General features: G+C 39.4%; 1 long non-coding RNA gene across 1 annotated transcript in view; it reads right to left on the reverse strand.

The window, feature by feature from the left end:
• Positions 1 to 6,000, reverse strand: part of LOC111729782 — a 44,895-nt gene that overhangs the window by 32,696 nt on the left and 6,199 nt on the right. Inside the window, exon 3 of the long non-coding RNA XR_002776389.1 lies at positions 2,279 to 2,398. This is a non-coding gene — a long non-coding RNA (uncharacterized LOC111729782). The remainder of the gene's footprint in view (positions 1 to 2,278; positions 2,399 to 6,000) is intronic.

Consider the following 6,000-nt stretch of genomic DNA (forward strand, 5'->3'; position numbering starts at 1 on the left):
CCTGTTCCATTTTAACATTAAAATATAGCTCTGAAAATAATTATTACTAAACTCCATATAGAGAAAAGAGCACATCTAGAGGTTCCAGAGGGACGTGTGCCAAAGTAGAGCGTCATCTGAAATGTTGCCAGATTGCTATTGCTTGATGGCGATGGCACAAGCTGAATGGATCTAATATATCTCCCCTCATACGGGGTCATTCCCCCATTATGCAGCTTCATTTAATTTGGCAGAGGCTACCTTTTATAGCTAAAGATTCTACAATTTGCTAGTTTCTTTAGTTTCCAAAAAAGAAAAAAGGATTATTTAGTTGATCTTCAGAACGATTCATTTATAAACTCAAAGATAATGACAGGGTATTTGGAATTCAGCCATCTACGAGGATATGGAAATGGGTTGGGAGACACACCTTCTTGCTTTGAAAAACAAATGTTCTTCTTGAGAGATAGAGAGTCGATTGGTCATGGGTCTTTCCCCCTCCAAAAAAATCTATTTTAGAAATCTGTCCCCTTCATGACCTCAGTACAGTTTATTCGATTTCTATGGCCTGTTTCAGCTATGAAACTTGACTGGTGTCTTAGTAACTGCACTAAACTTGGTGGAAAATTTCAAGTTCCAGATGTGGTAAAATCCCTTCTCCAATTCTAATCGCCTGACTAAAAGCCTCAGCATCTCCAACTCCCTGTTCCCCTTCCTGCCTCCTAAAAAGTGAACTATTTAAGGACCAAAAGAAAACCAGAAATATTATCAATAAAAAGGACTAACTTTCGGTCACACAGAAAATATTTGGGAAGGCCTCAGGGTGCGACCACACCAATAGTCACAACGAGGTGAAAGGAAAAGCACAGTGCACACCAATGTCAGCCAGTTACCCTCAGGATTGTTCTCAGTGGGTTAGAATCAACTGCTTTTGCTAATAATAATGAACACTACTTATCTGACTTCCCACAAAAAGCACTAAAATCTACTCCTTGGCTGAAAGAACCACACAAGTGTCCTGGTGACACACATATGTGTGTGTTTTAGAGGAACGAGTGAGTCACAGGGGGGATAGCAAGAGATAGAAAGAAAGGGACCACCTTTCTTTCCAGCAAAACTTCAGCTATCTACTTTCCCTTGCCTGCAGACAAGAAGCAGAGTAGTAGCTAAACTGCTTAAATCATTATTCTTCATAGTGCACAGACATTATCTCCCTCCATAGAAATCCTGCCTTTTCTTTCAGATAACTGGCTAGAAATAAAATGCCACACTTTCTCTCCTCAAAGAAAACACATGGTAGGCGTGTTTAAATTTAGGGCAATGGATGGAAACAATTTGCCTCTCAGCCCTTAAAGCCCAAATCCCCAGGCCCATACATTTCCTCAGAGAATCAGTGCTTACACAATGGCTTCATGTTTTGGCGGTTTTGCTGTGAAAGTACCCAGCAATTTTTTTTAAGTACTATAATTTTGAAAATTTCCATTTATTCCAGAAGATATCATTTGGTGGCCAATCAGACAAAAGAAGCAAGGAGAATGACAAAGCTCTTCAATAAGCAGATCAGAATCTTTCCAAACTTTACGTGATAAACACAGTTTACCCCAAGTAAGGTTTCATTTTCCTTGTGTCCCTTACTCAGTTTAGTAAGCCTTTACAGAAACTTTTCTAGCTATGTAGCTCTTGTGTATGTCTCAAAACACACCCTCTTATACAGAGTATAAAACAACTTATCACTATTAACCATTTTTCAGGACAACCTATTGTGGCAGCTTATGAATGCTGAAGGTTGTTTTGATATGGAAATTAAACTTTACTTTTCTTCCTTTGTTTCAGAAGTTTAATTTTAGGATTAAGTGATCCTTGCCTTCAAGGAGAAGGAAATCTATTTTTGGCTGATTAACTTTGGTTATGAAGATTCAACAAGATTTGTTGCAAAAGAACCTGAGGAATGGTGATGTATCATGGAAAAGGCAAAAGAGAAGGGATCTGGGTATTTACTAAATATGCTGAACAAAAGCATAGAGGAAAGGAGCTTCCCTGTCAACCTAAAATGAGATTCATCTAGTTCAGGAAAGGACAGGAGGGAGAGAGAGAGAGAGAGAGAGAGAGCGCTGTGGTTTATCTAGGAAAATAGGCAGCCTCAGTTGTTGTCCATTTCACAAGTGTGACCTGTAGGGAGCATTGCATCCAGAAGCTGTCCGGGCACTACATCAATCCAGCAGATTACCCAGCTGTCTCATGCGACAGGTATCAAGCTTGTGTCCTGTCTATCATTTCTCTTTACTTCTAAACAACTTACTCAGAGGTGGCCCAGCTGGAGTGATGCTTGTCCAGGTCCATGAATGTGCTGGTTCTCCGTTAGACTTATCCTGTGTGAACTCCCACCATTCTCCACACACACCATTGGGACCATGACCACCTGAGTGCTCAAGACAAGAAGCATGGGGTCATGACACACAGAAAGACAGCAATGAATGGAACCAGATAGAAACCTACTTAAGCTAAGGCAGTGCTTTCTTCTCTCAGGGAAGATAAATTTTAGAATTTACAGGGATTCCAGCCCATTAGACAAGGTAGAAGAACTGGTTGGGGTTGGAGAACCAAGAATGTTTACTTGCCTAAAGAGTCTGCTGTGCATACCTGCATTGGAAACCCACTGTCATATTAGGTTGAATCATATAAAATTTCAAATGTTCAACCATTTTGGCCTACTAAAATGGCAATTTTGTGTTGTCTGACATAATCATAGAATTTCTGGGGACTTGAGAAGCCAGCCAAGGATGGCTGCAGAGGTTCTATATAAGAAAGACTTAGATGTGTTATTCTGATGGAGGAGGGAGGAGATGTGTAAGGAACTTACAATGAAACTGCAGTTGCTTCGCAAATACACTAATTTTACTTAGATTAAACATTTGTTTAGAATTTTCCCTTCCTCGTTTTCCTCTTATCATCTTTGTCAATGCCATTGATCCCAACCAGTCAGATAGCTTTTTCTATCACATACATGACTAAAAGCATGAATTTGCCCTTTTTTTCTATATACCTCCTCTTCTTCTACCATAATGACTTTAACTATCACACTAAGATCTGAGATTCCCAAACAACATATATGCTGCCTATCTTCCTCAAACATATTCCTTCAGTCTTAAAAAAACAACAACAACAGCAACAAAAAAAACAATTTTATCATTCAGCTCAACATATCCCATTCTAAACTCTCTAGTTTCTCACTTTATTACAGCAGAGAGTAGTTCAATGCAAGCCTCATTCATGGCTCTCAAATTCATTTTTTTCTGAGCTAGGTAACTGATTGGGTAGAGCTGTGTTCCAGTTGCTCACGTCACTCCTTTCCTAGTCACCCAAGTGCAGAACTTCAAGTCACTTCTGATTTCTCATCCGCCATCCCCTGCACCTTGTTATGAAGTTCTGAATCACCCTTCTTCCACAAATCTCTCTCTTTTTAAATTAATTTAGCAATAGTAAGTGCTTTCTATGTGCCATTCTCATTACTAGTTATTCCTATCCGTTTTCTAATTCCCCTGAATGCTGCCGCAATTCAAGTCCTTATTACCTTCTGTTTGGATTTCTGTATTGCTTTCCCAATTGTTTATCTTTATAGCAAACCATCTTCTATACTGCTGCCAAATTAGGATTTTTTTAAATCATTTTTATATTTTATGAATCTGACCCAAAGATGAATAATTGTTGAACAAATAATATGGAGGAAAAAAAGAGGAAGAAAAATGGGAACTGGTATGAGGCTGGTCACCAAAAGCAAGACTGAATACCAGTTACTGGGTATTCACAGCATCCATGGTGTCCCAAGGTCATGGCAGGCTCCCTCAGGATTCAGGCATAGATAGTACAAGAGTTTCCAAGAGGAGCAATCAGGTTCGTGATCTGATACATTAGAAACAAAATGGGAACGACAGGGTAACTCCAGAGGTCATGAAGGGTGGCCAGTGCTAATCTCCACTGGATTTAGAGGTAAAGATGCTGAGTCTGTTGAAATATTCCCTGCTTTTTTTTTTTTTTTTCGTCTGGTAGGAGAACTTGGGCAAGGTTGCATTTTGAAGGAAGAAGTTAAGTAGGTCCAGTTTTGTGAAACTAGGAAATAATGCAGAGGCTGATAATCCTATTATTTCTCTGCTCAAAAACACTCACTGGCTTTTTATTGCCTTTAACTGTCAACGAAATCCTCACCATGTCCCTCAACCTCCCTTTCTAGCTTTGCCTTAAACAATTCCCTACATATACCTAGTAATCCATCCAACCTTCAAAATGCCTACACTTTTCATGCCTTCATGAGTCTCTCCCTGAAAAACTCTTATTTCTTCATCTGTGCCTGCAAAATACTATCTACCATTCAAGTGCTGATTCAGATCCCACCTCCTCCTGAAAGTATTACTGAATCATATAGAAAGATTGAATTGCTTCTTCCTTGGGACTTTGCACTTCTCACAATGCATGCCTTGTTGAAACTAAATTCTAAGTATCTATCTATCTAAATGCCTGCACATGGTATGCAGAAAACATACAATGATTTCCTTTTTTTTGTATTTGACATTATAGTATGGACATTCTGCACTCATCTAGCCACTTCTATAAAATTATAAGCATTTTTTTTTTCCAAACAGAGATCATATAGTAACTGACTGATCCTGAATGGTGCCTACCATAATGCCTCGTACAAAACAGGCCTCGGTCAAGATTTACATAATTTATTAAGTTATCTAATTATATATTAAATTGTGTAGCTCAAGTATTGAGCTTTCTCTAGACAGTGAATCAAGACGAATTGATATTAATGTTCACATTTAAATAACAAAGCCCCAAACGCCCACCTGCTGAAAGAAGTGGGGGTATTCTCTGGAGCTCTACTACACCAATGTTTCTGAGAATCTCCAACAGTACTGACATATGTCTATGAATCTGTCTCGATGGCCACTGAATGTGATTGCTTTCCAGTAAGAATTAGGCAGCCCAGGCACCACTGCTACACTAAGGAGCCATTCAAGGCTGGAATTCTCCTAATTCTACTGCTGCCATTGTCATAACTGGGAGACCAGAAATCTTTCTTATTGCTTTTTGAAGTGAGAAGGAGAAACCTTTTCTGCATTATACTTAACTGATGTGAGCAGAGGTGGGAGTGAGAGTGAGCCCTTTAATTTGGCCATAGAACTGTAGTGATTTATAGCAGCTATCAATAACTTTTCACTCACTGTCGCAACTAGTAAAATCATTGCTTTGTGGTCCAGGCTCTGTTAGTCCCACAGATATGCCACTCATATTCAGCTATCTGGTCTTGCTGCTGCTTTTAGGCAACTGAATACTTTAAACTTTAGCACCATTGCTGTTGTCACCACCTCTTCCTCAAGCACTACTATCACAATAATGGTTGAAGGTGGTGAGCCCATGACACCACCAACATTGCTACCAGTCTTGCTGGGGAACTTACAATCACTGGGTCCATCTGACATGAAAAATTGCTACTTAATCAAGCTACCTTATTATACCATTGTAATGAAGTTCTCCACTCATTCGCCTGGGCAAAGATGATATATTGAGAAATCTTATGATTGTTCTCTTTTACATTCCCTTAGAATGTATCAGCAAAGTTGTTTGAGCTCAATTCAGTTCTTTCAACTTGTACATGCATATAGCTACATTCTGCCAAGTGTTGCTTCCACCCCTGCCTCCCTCTCCTCATCCCTTATGTGGCTGGGCTGGGATGAGTTCTGGTATCAGCCACCTAGCTGTACTAGAATCAATACTCCATACCTCCCTTAAGCCCACTTTGTCTGGCTCACTTTTTCAGTCTTATTCTTTTATCATGAAATCTCTCTCAGGAGTCTTATTTTCTTTACTAAAAAGGCCTCCATTAGAGTTATAGCAGTCCATTTGAAATGTGAGTATACCCTTGAACCTCATTGGTTGTCAGGTCTGAGTCTTTCATCTTATCCCATGAGGTCTTCTATCCCAATATAAATTATTAATGCAAGTGATATGGGGTAGAATGAG

The sequence above is a fragment of the Pteropus vampyrus genome, unplaced genomic scaffold, assembly GCF_000151845.1.
Source record: "Pteropus vampyrus isolate Shadow unplaced genomic scaffold, Pvam_2.0 Scaffold281, whole genome shotgun sequence".
Lineage (NCBI taxonomy): Eukaryota > Metazoa > Chordata > Mammalia > Chiroptera > Pteropodidae > Pteropus > Pteropus vampyrus.